The following is a 13,599-nucleotide window of genomic DNA, read 5'->3' as shown; positions in this document are numbered from 1 at the left end:
TGGTTAACTCATTTAATTATCACTACAGCCAGCCCCATTAATTATTGCTGCCACACCCACTTTACTTATGAGGACTCTGAGGCACAAAGAAAATAAGAAAATTGTCATACATGGAAGGTTTAGAATTGGCAAACCAATTTGGGCAATCTGATTCCAAGCCCAAGCCACTGACTACTTTGCTATTCTGCCACTTATACTGTGTAGGCTGTCTAAAGAGAACTGGCCCAAAGATCCATAAGGGCCCCAGATTGTTGTTTCGGTATTTACTTTTTCCACCTGAGGAGCTCTTGGAGAGGTACCTTGAGAAAGGACCTGAGGACGAGCGGCAGAGGAGAGAGCAGTCACGTCACAGGGGGCTTTGGAGTTGGCCGGATGGGACATTTGGATGGGACATTGAGTGTTGACTCAACAACTGCCTTGTGTGACCTCAGGCGAGTTGCTGAAGCTCTCAGTGAGGTGGCAATGCTAATGCCTACATCATGTGCATCAAGGGTTGTTGTTTCATGTCACCTAACAGCAGATAGCCGTAAGTAAGAGCTTTCTACGCTGTAGCAATTACTATAATTTGTCCACTTATTTCACCTTAGAGCAGGAAGGAGTCTCAATAGCACTCTTTTGGCCAGAGCACTACCATTCAAATGTTAAGGTTTGTTTCATTTTTGATAATCATTCTTGCCTATAATGTCCCTTGTTTCTATGATATGAGTTTTATAGTTGTGTTTTCAAGTGAATGTAGCTTTCTTTTCTGGTGTATACAATTTCCCTCATGATAGAATAGAAAACATCTACTTGAAATCCGAGGCTCAGTGCATCAGTCCAAAATATTTTTATGAGACACTCTTTTGCAGTTAATCTCTATGATAACTCTTCCTGGGAATTAGGAGGATTAAGTGGGTTTGGAAGGACAGTGCTAACATAATGTATTTTCATTTGGAAACAGCATAAGGAGCTCCTGTTTTCTGCTATGAATATTTGTGGATCATCTACTACGTGGGAGGACCTATGCCTTGGTAGAGTGGACGCAATTTCTTTCAAGTGACCACTGAACAATTAATGGAGGTGTCTGCAATGCTGTGTTAAGATGAATGATGAACCCAAGCTGCTGGGAAAGAGTGCTGGACGTTGGGAGAGGTGGCGACAAAATCGGACTAGGTATTTGCTGCTTTGAGTTACCAAAATCCCAACTTGAGTCTTGCTCTATTAGAATCTCATTGTATTTATAAAGTTCTTTAAAGATGTCAAGTATTTTGGACTTCAATATATACAGATTTATGTATATATATATATATAAATATATACACTACATATTTAATACAATACTACATTGTTCATGTATTATGTTATTTTTGGTATATTTCACTTCATCTATAATATCATTTTATATATCTTGGTGTCTACAGTGTATAGCAGCTAATTTTTACAGAGAGGTTTTTCATTACTTTCAGGTATATAACAAAGAGACAGTCCCTGTTCAGGAGTTTTGAGTTTATAATGGACAGTACTAAGACAAAAACACCCTATAAATATCAAACAGGTACACAATTTGAATAAATCACTTTTGTTTCCAGAAATGTCAATCTACCTTAATGAGTGCAAGTAATTTTCACAAATCTTTCTGCAAAAACAAGAACTAATGATTCAATCCTAATGAGGAAAGAGTAAAGATGGCGCAAAATCATTCAGTCTTTTATATTTGTCTTTACCATACCTATTATTATACTCTTTATGATTGCTACTCTAAAATGTAACCTTTTAAAAATAAATTCATTGCACAGTTGATTGTAGCATTCTGATATGCCAAATAATAGTATTCTGAATGGGTTTGGATGCCTTTGGGAATTCCCAGTGGGTCTATCTGAATTCCCTGAAGAGAAAGGAAAAAATGGAAGTCATAGCTTCTCCCTTCTGTTTTTGTTCATAGAAGAATAGACCTGTTTGTCTGGAGCAAGCACATTTGAGGTGAGAGATGGGAAAATGGTAGGATGAGGTAGCAAGTCCTCCACTGTTAGGCACTCTCACAGGGAGTGAGTCCCCCAGCCAGTGTGCCTGTCCCTGAGCTGTCCCAGCATATGAGGAAAATTTGCCAGATGAAAACAGTGACAGCATTCTATTAGCAATGAACTATGGGAAGAATTTCTTCAATGTCTTCACCTCAGTCAGTATGTGTTAGTGTAAGTTACCAACCAAACATCAGAACCACTGCATTTTAGCCTTTTAGTTTTCACTGTGTAGCCAGGGACAGTGAAGAAATAAATTCTTGTGGCAGTCCTTTTGCAAAAAAAAAAACGGAGATAAGGATTGGACATAATTTTTCCTGTTTTTAATTTAATAGCAGGTTTATGGTTTTATGCAAAGCCATTCACATTACATTTGACCCTCTGGAAGCTGTTTTTTTTTTTTTTTTTGCCCCTGTGGATATAATTTTGAGTCTTTAATAATCTGTTGTTAAATCCAGTCTGAGTTTGATTAATGAATTGTGATGAACCAGTGTATTAATTTGCAGGTTGGGTCTAATGTCCTAAAAGGCTGCTTTGTTGCAGAAGGCATTAGTGCTAACCTCTTCCGGAGACACCATGGGAGGGCAGTGTGCCCCTAGTAATGGAGCAGCTGCAGGTCTGAGGCGTCGCAGGGATGGAGCTGTACCACAGAGCTATGTTATTCAAAGAGAAAGTCCTGACTGGGCTGAACACCCTAGGACAGTGGGGAGGGGCCTATGCAGTCAGGTAGAAAACAGAATCTTCCCTTGGATTAGCCTGTAAGTAAAATTCAAAGGCTTGTGGAATGATGAATGTAGGCAACATAGCACAGTTTCATTAGCCATGACTGTGACTTTGTCATCACTAGAAATCACAGATATTGTCATCACAACCTATAGGAGAGGACTTCAAAATGTTTGTGGAACACAGATTTGGAAATAAGTTCATTTTATTGCCAACGCTTTTGAAATCCACACATAATTTCACAATATGTATTTTCTGTGAAATTTCATGGTACATTCACATTGTTTTAAGCACCCTAATGTCTTGTGTATGATCATCACTACTTCAAAATTATAGTAGTTATTAGAACTGCTTGACTTATTACTTAATGTAATAAAGACGTACATGTGTTACTATATCACTAATTTAGAAAACAATAATCTCATTCCAATATAATTGGTTTCATTTATATTCTTATTTTTTGTTGTTTTAGTAATTCTTCACACCTATGGGGTGCAGTGTGATGCTTTGATTAGAAGGATATATTGTGTAACCTACTTATCACAAACATAATATCATAAATGTATTTAGTATATCCATCATCTCAAATGTAATCTTCTTTTAGACAATTAAAAGCATGATTCCGAGGTGGGAGTTTGGCCTTGCCTGAATCACATATTGTGCTACCTGGGTTTGACACCTGCCTTTGGCTTCCTACCCCAGCTTCCTGCTAATGCAGACCTGAGTGATACAGTGATGGCTCAGATTACTGGATTCTCACCACCCATGTGGCACATCTGGGTTGAGTTTACAGCTCCCAGTTTTGGCTGAACAACCCTGGTTGTTGTGGGCTTTTGGGGGAATGAACAGCAGATGGAGTGCTCATTCCTCTTTTTCTTTCTAACCCTCTGCCTCTCAAATAAATAAATTAATTAAAAGAATAAGGGTAGGTGTTTTGCTTAGTGGTTAAAATGTCATTTGGGATGCTTGCACCGCTTATTGAAGTGTGTGGATTCAAGTCTTGGCTCCACTCGCAATTTCAGCTTCCTGCTAATGTACACACAGGGAGGCGGTGTTGGGTCCGTGCCACCCACATGGGAGACCCAGACTGAGTTCCATGTTCCTGGTTTTTGCTTAACACCAGCTATTGTGGGCATTTGAGGAGTGAAAAAGCAATTGGGATCTCTCTCTCTCCCCCTTTCTCTCTCTGTGCCTCTGCCTTTCAAATAAAATAAAATAGAAAAAATTTAATATCTGGTATCCACATTCTAAAGAGTTTATTGCATTGTAAAAGGTATTTATAAGGCATTGGAAATGTTTATAGGGACTGATATTAACGAGTTTATTGTACAGCAGCTCAGTTTATCAAGGCACAGTAGACTCTTATAATTGATCTTTTCAAAGCATTATTGTAATTAAACAAAGAGAACTGGAATTCTCCAAAGGCAAATATAGCTGCAGAGAGATAGAAAAATTAGATTAAGGAAAATATTAGTGTGTATGTGTGGGAGTGAGTGGAAGCGGTTGTGTCTCTGTGTGTAAAAGACCCCACCTGGTGAGAGCATTTGAGCGTAAGTTGCTTTAGAGATTATTTTTCAATTTAATTTAACAAGTATTGAAACTGAAGCACAAAGAGGTTAAATGACCAGTGACCTCTTAATTGCTAAATCCAATAAACCCTTCTAAGACCTTATCTTATTTGACCACACAGTTGCATTTTACGTTGTTTACCTTCTTTCCCTCAAAGCCTGGGAATATGCTGTTTCTGCCATACAGAATGCCCTCTTCTGCGCCTTCCCATCCCTGTTGCCTCTCTCTCTGGGGAGAACACATCTTTTAAGCACTCCCAATCTCCACTCTTCAAGTAGAGCTTTGCTCCTCAATTTTTTTCATTATTGCTTTCTAAGAAAGCCTTTTAAGGCATATCTCCCCTTTTCATTTCCTTATTTCTTCCCTTCTCCAATCTATATTTTATCTGGCAATCATAAGAACACATGATGTGCTTTATTATGTTCATAGAACCTAGCACAGTCCCAGTAACCTAGGAGGGACTCCATGATATTTATGAAATATATGAACTTATTCTAGATAATGGTGATATAGTAGAACAAAATAAAAATCTTCGCTTTCTTGAGGATTACAGTCTAGTGGGTGAATATAGATATAAATAAATACGATATATAGTATTTTATATTGCTAAGAAGTGAATATAAAATATCTAATAAGGAACTGATTTTCTTTCCCACCAAACTTGCTCTGGGATCAGTCTTCACTGTCTCAGCTAATGGCAATTCTGTTTTTCCAGTTGCTTGGATAAAAACCCTGGAAGTTCTTCTTCTTCTTTCTCTTACATCCCTCATCCAATCTGTTAGGAAGTATTATGCAGTATATCATGGCATCTTCTGACACCTGCTTGGTTCAGGCTGCCACATTTCTCACCTGTGTGGCTGTGGTTCTACTTGAGATGCTGTCCCTTCTTCTGCCTTGTGTCTCTGCATCCCATTTCCAACACAGCAGGCACAAGTTTCAAGTGTTAAGTCAGATCACTGCATTCTCCTGTTCAAAACATTCCAAACTCCTTCATTTTTCTCAGTCTCAAAGTGAAGATGGTTCTCATGGTTCTTTGTAATCTTGTGCCAATCCCACCCCTTACTACCGCTTTGACCTCAACTCCAACAACTTTTTCTCTCAGTGGTGACCAACTAACCATCTTGGCTTACCCTGTATATTCCTGGTTTTAGCTCTGAAAGTCATCTTTCCCAGGGAACTCTTGAGTCCTTGGAAAACTTGGACAGCTGCTCACCCTACATCACCCCAGCTGCCCCTGACATTTTACAGTTCCTCAGCCATGTCAGGTACTCTCCTACCATGAGCTTTTGCTTGTTTTCCTTGTTCTGGATGTTTCTCCTCCCATATCTACATGGCTAATACTCTTACCACCTTCAGAGTACTGCTCAGATGTCATTCTCACTAAAGCTTGCCTGAGCACCCTGTTTATAAAGTGAGTCCATTCTTACCCCCTTCTCAAGTTTATTTCCATAGTATTTATCTGTTTCTCACACATCGTATCATTCATGCATTTATGCTTATTGTATGTTTTCCTCTACTAAAATTTATACCCCGTGAATGTAGGAATCTTTGCCTAGTTTGTTTGCTATTTTACCCTGAGCACCTAGCGCAGTCCCTGGCTGACTCTTGATAAATATTTGGTAAATGAACTGAAGAGGGATTGGAGATTGCTGTGAGTGGAGGAATTTGCAATGCCAGACAATAGGGAAGAAGGTGACATTTGAGAGATCTACTATGTGAATCTAGGGGAAGAAACATTCAGGCAGAACAAATGGTGAATGCTAATGTTGTGAGGGCAGGAATGTGCTTGGCATGTTCAGGGAGGAGCAAGGAGGTAGTAAGGTTGGAGCAGAGTGAGCAAGACATGGGGCAGTAGGAGATGAAGTAGGAGAGGGGATGATGGTCTAGATTATGTAGAGACAGAAGTCATGACAATCACTTGGCTTGCCTCACGAGTGAAATGAAAAGCCAACTGGACTATCTTGCGGAGGTTGGTAACATGCTTTGATTTCGATTCAACAGTTCACCCAGGTGACTATATGGACAGCAGGCTACAGGGAGCGAAGGCAGAAGCAGGGAGGCCAGTCTGAAGCTTTGACATGAAGCCATGCTGTCGACCTAAAGCAAGTTGACAGCTGGTAGTAAGAAATGGCGGATGCTGGAGATATTTTGAATTAAAGCTGATAGGAGACGTGGATGATCTGGATGTGGGAAGTGACAAAATGAGAGGTCAGGAATAATTTCTAGTGTTTTTTTTTAATAAATTTTTCTTCAAGTATAACAAGCAAACAAAAAATGACCAAATTATGAATGTATAGTTTGGTCAAATTTTCCAAAAACTAACACATTCATGTAATTGCCTCCTGCCACAAGAGACAGAGTATCTCTGTACCCAAGAGGCCCCCACTTAGGCTGTCTCTTGGTTGTTAACCTTCTTTCCCAGGGTAACCGCCGTCACTGGGTTTTCTCTAAGCAGAGTGACCCGTATTCATAAGTCACTGAAATGTCATGTTTTCATTATCATTCCGTTCAAAATAGTATATGATTTACAAGGTTTTTCTTTTTTTACCAATCTCCTAATGTTTGGGGATATTTTACTAATTATTTGGTTGTTGATTTCTCTGATTTGGTTCAGAGAATATATTAAAGGTTTCAATGCTTTGAAATTTGTTGGGTTTGGGGGCTTGTTTTATGGCTGGGCATATGGTCAGGTTGGTAAATGTTCTATGTTCTTTTAATAGATGCAGATTTTTAGGTATTACTGATGTCAAGGTTAGAAATAATATCACTTAGACTGATTGTTTAACAAAGAATTGAGGAAAGTATGAAATTATCTCTATCCTTTTATTGTGGAATTATCTCTTTATACTTTTAGTTTTATCTATTTCTGCTTTAAAGTTTTGAGAGAATAAAAATTTGAAATTCTCATATCTGGTAGATTAATTTCTTTATTTTTTTTTTGACAGGCAGAGTTAGACAGTGAGAGAGAGAGAGACAGAGAGAAAGATCTTCCTTTTCCTGTTGGTTCACCCCCCCAAGTGGCCGCTACGGCTGGCGCGTTGTGGCTGGTGCTGCACCGATCCAAAGCCAGGAGCCAGGTGCTTCTCCTGGTCTCCCATGTGGGTGCAGGGCCCAAGCACCTGGGCCATCCTTCAATGCACTCTCGGGCCACAGCAGAGAGCTGGCCTGGAAGAGGGGCAACCGGGACAGAATCCGGCACCCTGACCGGGACTAGAACCCGGGGTGCCAGCGCCGCAGGCGGAGGATTAGCCTAGTGAGCTGCATTTCCAGCCTGGTAGATTAATTTCTAAGCATCATTATGAAATGTTTCTTATTGTGTTTCTTAAAGGCTTTTATTTAAGATTTATTTATTTATTTGAAAGGCAGAGTTACAGAGATATGGAGGAAGAGAGAGAGAGAGAGGTCTTCCATTTGCTGGTTCATTCCCCAGGTGGCCTCAATGGCCAGAGCTGTGCCGATCCAAAGCCAGGAACCAGGAGTTTCTTTGGGTCTCCCAAGTGGATGCAGGGTCCCAAGCACTTGGGACATCTTCTATTGCTTTCTCAGATCATAGCAGAAAGCTGAATCAGAAGTGGAGCAACCAAAACTTGAACTGGTGCCCATATGGGATGCTTGCACTGCAGGTGGAGAATTAACCTACTGTGCCACTGCATTGGACCCTGTTAATGGTTTTTACATATCTGTTCTTCCATTCTTTTTACTGTCAACCTCTCTGAGTCCTTGTATTTATAATGTACTTATTTAGGCAACATATAGTTTAATTATTATTTTTAAATCTAATTAGACAAACTGCCTTTCAGTTGAAGCATGTAACCCATTTACATTTAATGTAATTACTGATACATTTGGAATTATGTATATTAACATTTATTTTTAATTTGTTTGAGAGACAAATAGAAAGACAGAGCTCTCATATGCTTATTGAGTCCTCAAAAGACCACAACTGTAGAGGGGGCTAAAGCCAAGAGTTGTGAACTCTATCCAGGGTTTCTATGTTGGTAGCATGAACCCAACTACTTGACCCATCACTACTGTCTCCCAGTGTCTGATTAGTAGAAATCTGGAATCAGGAGCTGAAAGCCAGGAAATGAATCCCAGCTACTCTATTGTGAGACATGGATATCCTAACTGGAGGTTTAACCTCTACACCAAATGTTTGCTTCTGGCATTATATTCACTAGATATAATAATATGCCTCCATTACTTAACAGACTATAATATCAATTAGTAGCATTGTCAGACAATGTTAGTATTTAAGGACACATTCATTTCATTTATCTCCTTTGTTTGAGTTATTGCTTTCACACATTCTAATTATACATGTATTTAAATGTTTTGTAGTCAGTCACTCATATTGATATTCATATTTACCTTTTTATCATTTTTAATGTCTCTTCTTATATCTGGGATCATTTGCCTCTTGACTAAAGAAATCTTTTCAGGATTTCTTCAAGTATAAGTCTGCTGATTAAAAAAAAAAGTATTTTTTCGGTGCTGTCAAATTGGAAGAATGTTTTCACTGCGTGTACACTACAAAGTTGTCAAATGATTTTTTCAGCACTTTGTGATGCCATCCTATTTTCTTCTGGCCTGGTTTCTGTTGGGAACTTAGTTGTCCTTGCTGTAGCTCCTTTGAAGGACAGACATTTCTTTATCTGGCTGCTCTTAGCGTGTAGTCTTTGTCTTTGTCACGTGGCAATTTCACTATGACATGACCAGCCATGTTCAAGGTTAGATATCTTTCATTTGTTTTGGGAAATTCTCATATATCTCTCTTCAAATGTTGCTTTTGCCCCCATTTCCATTCTACCTCACTTCTGCAGCTTCAGACACACTTACATTAGGGTTTTGTTATCTCCTATTGTCTCTTGCTCTCTTTTTAACGTTTTATTTTCATATCTTCTTTTTGTGCTTTGGATATTTTTAAAGGTTTATTTTTATTTATTTGCAAGAGTTATAAAGAAAGGGAGATAGAGAGAGAGAAAGAGAGACACAGAGAGAGAGAGAGAGATTGAGAAATAGGTCTTCCATTGTCTGGTTCACTCCCCAAACGGTTGCAATGGATTGAGCTGAGCTGATCCAAAGCCATGATCCAGGAGGTTCCTCTGGGTCTCCCATGTGCGCGTAGAGGCCCAAGAACTTGGGCTATCTCCCACTACTTTCCCAGGTGCATTAACAGGGAGCTGAGTCAGAAATGGAGCACCTTTGGACTTGAACCGATACCCATATGGGAGGCCAAATCTGCAGGCTGGGGCTTTAACCTGCTGTGCCATGGAGGCAGACCCTGGATATTCAGCTGAGGTATGTTTTAGAATCAAGTCTCTTTAGCTGTGTTTAATCTGTTAGCTCATCTGTTGAATCGGTATTTTATTATTAATTTTTTTGGTTCTTGAATTTCCATTTGACATATTTTTTGATCATTATTATCTGGATCATTCTGTGGCCTGTTTTTTATGTCTGTTTATTTTATTTTACTTTTTAAAGATTTATTTATTTATTTATTTGAAAGTCAGAGTTACACAGAGAGAGGAAAGGCAGAGAGAGAGAGATCGGTCTTCCATCCGATGGTAATGGCCAGAGCTGCGCTGATCCGAAGCCAGGAGCCAGGGACTTCTTCTGGGTCTCCCATGCGGGCACAGGGGCCCAAGGACTTGAGCCATCTTCTACTGCTTTCCCAGGCCATAGCAGAGAGCTGGATTGGAAGTGGAACAGCTGGGTCTCAAACCGGTGCCCATATGGGATGCTTCAGGCCAGGGCATTAACCTGCTGCACCACAGCACTGGTCCCATATGTCTGTTTTATTTTTCCTTTAATTCCTGTTATGTCTGGTATTTTTTTTGTTGAATGTTGGACATTTTGCATGAAAATTGTAGAGAATGTATATCATACTATCTTTCTCTGTATGACAGTAAGCAGTTAGAGTTGGGCAAAGAAATGCAATCTAATCAGTGTATGACTGAAAGGAGGCTGAGTTTTAGAACTGTAAGGTTCTAGGGTCATCTCTGTCAGTCAGCTTGCAGGCTGGATAATCTTGGTCAAATTACAAAATATTTCTGCTCATCAATTTCCTCATTGAAATGCAGGGTAAATAATAGTGCCTCCTCACATGCTTGTTAAGAAGATTAGACAAATCTATTATCTACCTATCTCTTCTATCTATCTATCATCTATCTACCTATTAGAATAGTAGTTGACATATAGTAAGTGGTCCATGTGTGTCTGCTTGGCGGCTGTTAATTGTTGCTCTGATCAGACAAAACTTAAGGGCCAAATCTTCTCCCTCCATGCCTGCAATTAATAAATATTAATTGGAGTGACTATTGTTGGAACTTAGTATGTGGAGAAAGAGACCTTATTAAAGTATAAAATCAGGAAGGTAGGTGGAGTTATAAAATAAAGGTTCTTGCTATATTAATGACAAATGGCATCAAAGAGATAATGCAGTCATCTCAATGCTGGTTCATTGCTGTCCCAGATAATTTTCTATATGTAATTCAGTCAGCTCCTATTCTGCTGCATGGAATTTCAGGGTAAAAGTAAAAGTCTTTCCACTGTGAAGGGAGTTGTAAGGATTCATCAATTTCTTTCTTTTTTTTTTTTTTTTTTTGACAGGCAGAGTGGACAGTGAGAGAGACAGAGAGAAAGGTCTTCCTTTGCCGTTGGTTCACCCTCCAATGGCCGCCGAGCTGCGGCCGGCGCACCGCGCTGATCCGATGGCAGGAGCCAGGAGCCAGGTGCTTTTCCTGGTCTCCCATGGGGTGCAGGGCCCAAGCACCTAGACCATCCTCCACTGCACTCCCTGGCCACAGCAGAGAGCTGGCCTGGAAGAGGGGCAACCGGGACTGAATCCGGCGCCCCGACCGGGACTGAATCCGGCGCCCCGACCGGGACTAGAACCCGGTGTGCCGGCGCTGCTAGGCGGAGGATTAGCCTAGTGAGCCGCGGCGCCGGCCTAGGATTCATCAATTTCTTACCTGCTATCTCTGGTGTGGGAGTGAGGGTGGTTAGAGGAAGTAAGACTCAGGAAGAGGGAGTCAACAGCCTCTAAAATTCTCTCCATCAGTCTCTCAGGCTTCATCTTTATTTCCTGCTGGAGTGGTGCATTCATACTGTAGGCTTCAGGAAAGAGGGTCAATCAAACCAAGAATTAGACACAATTTCATTAGAGAAGTTCCCAGATGATGTTCCTTCTTCACTCTTACAAGAATCTTCCTAGTAGGATCATTTCAGCTTGATCAGATTCAAGGTACATGATTATGGCACAGACACTGTACATGAAGCAATTTGTGTTTTGACTGGTGATAAATTGATAATCACCTCCTCAGCTAAGCCAGTCCACAGAGAGGCAGTTAATATTGTGAAACTTCAATAAAGTCGGCTGTCAATGCGATAGATATTGCAGGTGAACTCCTTGATCTCTCATTGTAATCCTTTGAATCTCTGTTATCCATCACTCTATAATACATTTGTTTAGCAGGGAAATAGGCTTCTAAAATCTCACCATCAAAGTAAGCCTCAACAATAACATTTCTAAATCTGACACCCAAGTCTCAACAACCCTGTCAGAACACGATTTAGCTATCAAATTTAGTAAGGTGATGTAAATTTGCAGAAGGATGGAGAGAGATTGCAAAGTGCTCCCCTTTGTGTTCTTGGACAATAAAGAAGTTTTAGAAGCATATCCTTCCCACCCCCTGATCAAGCAGGCATCCGAGCAGCAGGTTTTCCAATGAAGCTTCTCCTTTCCTGGCAAGTGCAGACTTTCAAAAGTTTATGGGATTTTCCTATTGCTAAGTCATACGTGGTACGAAGAGGATTCAGAATTAGAATACAGAAGGTACAGCTTTTATTTTCGTGAGTAGAAATGAAACTCTTAAGGTGCAAATAATATCGACAGACATTTTTTATTTGGGAAAAATGATTTAATTTTTTAAAAAGCTGTCCCACACTTGGTTTCATTGTCAAATGAGTTATCACCTTAGTGATTCTTCCTGGAGAATTATATTCCACGAAGGCCAAAACTCAAGAGAAAAACCAGTTATGAGTCCATTTCTAGGGTGTTACTCTTTATGAAGAAGACATTTGCTCTTCCCCTGCTATATTTTGAATTTATATGAACATTCTAATGAATGATCTTATTGTGTGTGGTTCAATCTCCCGAGGAAAGAATTTTCTTCTATTTAATCTGAGGAAATAGGATCAGCTCTGCCAAAGTATTATGGAGCCTAAGGAAACACTTCCTGTATTTAAATTAAGCAGCTTTCAAATTGCTTAAAGCGATTTTTACTAATTAGAATTCCAGTGGAGAAAGCTTGGGAAGGTTTCAGACTGTATCTGAATCCACTTCTCTTCTACTCCTGGTGGGAATTTTGAAGGGATTTTGCATAGTTTCCCTAGGCGGTCAATTACAGACCTTCTCTTCCCAGTAATTTTTGCATTCATTATTCTCAAATATCAAAATGCATAAAGGAAAATACATTCTTGAAGCTATGGTCCAAGATACAGTAGTTCAACCAAAGGTTTTTTAAAGTTTAGGAAAAAAAATCAGTTTCATTCAGCTTTATTCAGAGTTGTCTTGGGAAATGTATGGAAGGAAAACCTTCGGGGGGAAGCTGACAGCTCTTGGTGACAGCAAGTCTGTTGAGGACAGGGATGTACAATCCATTTCTTCCTTTTCTCAGAGCCTTATCCTCAGTATTTATATAAAATATATGTTCAGTAGACATATAATTAAATTTTACTGAGGTTATTGTCTTATAAAATAGTTCCAGAGCATTCTGATAATTCAGGAAAAAAAAAAAAAAAGGATTGCTATTAGAGGTGTTTCAAGGAATCATTAGGCCACCTTGTAATCAGTTTCTCAAATCAACAAGATTTTCCTGGGGAAAGTAGAATGCTGCTAGTTAACAGGATGTTTGCTTTGACTTTCAACCTTATCCTAAGTAAATTTAATAAAAGGACTAGGAACCAGGGAAAGTAAAGATAATATTAAATTTTTCTTTTTTTTTTAACATCTGGTACATTAGTATCTAACATGGTAATTAAAGCTAATGTTTACAGGTTTATTGTAGGTGTTGTATAATATTTTTAATCCTGGTAATAAGCAGCAAGTTGAAATGTTCAAAAAAGGAATAGTAATAATAGCCAACGTTAACTGCATACTTTAGTGAATCATATTCCTTTTTTTCTCCAGATTCAAGAGTTTATTTGATCCTTTCAAACAATTATAAATTTGGCATTATGATGAATCCTTCATATATGAAGAAGCCAAGGCTCACACATTTTTTTCTTTTACTTTTGTTTTTAAATA

General features: G+C 39.3%; 1 long non-coding RNA gene across 1 annotated transcript in view; it reads left to right on the top strand.

Annotated features, from left to right (window-relative positions):
- The first annotated feature begins 941 nt into the window (after nucleotides 1-941).
- LOC149125610 (uncharacterized) overlaps nucleotides 942-13,599 on the top strand; it is a 30,996-nt gene continuing 18,338 nt past the window's right edge. The window contains exon 1 of the long non-coding RNA XR_016237176.1: nucleotides 942-1,152. This is a non-coding gene — a long non-coding RNA (uncharacterized LOC149125610). The remainder of the gene's footprint in view (nucleotides 1,153-13,599) is intronic.

Source organism: Oryctolagus cuniculus, chromosome 7 (assembly GCF_051225735.1).
Source record: "Oryctolagus cuniculus isolate XC-2025 breed Fujian yellow rabbit chromosome 7, ASM5122573v1, whole genome shotgun sequence".
In the NCBI taxonomy this organism is placed as follows: domain Eukaryota; kingdom Metazoa; phylum Chordata; class Mammalia; order Lagomorpha; family Leporidae; genus Oryctolagus; species Oryctolagus cuniculus.
Note: the sequence above shows the minus strand (reverse complement) of the source record. Positions and strands in the feature narration are given on the sequence as shown.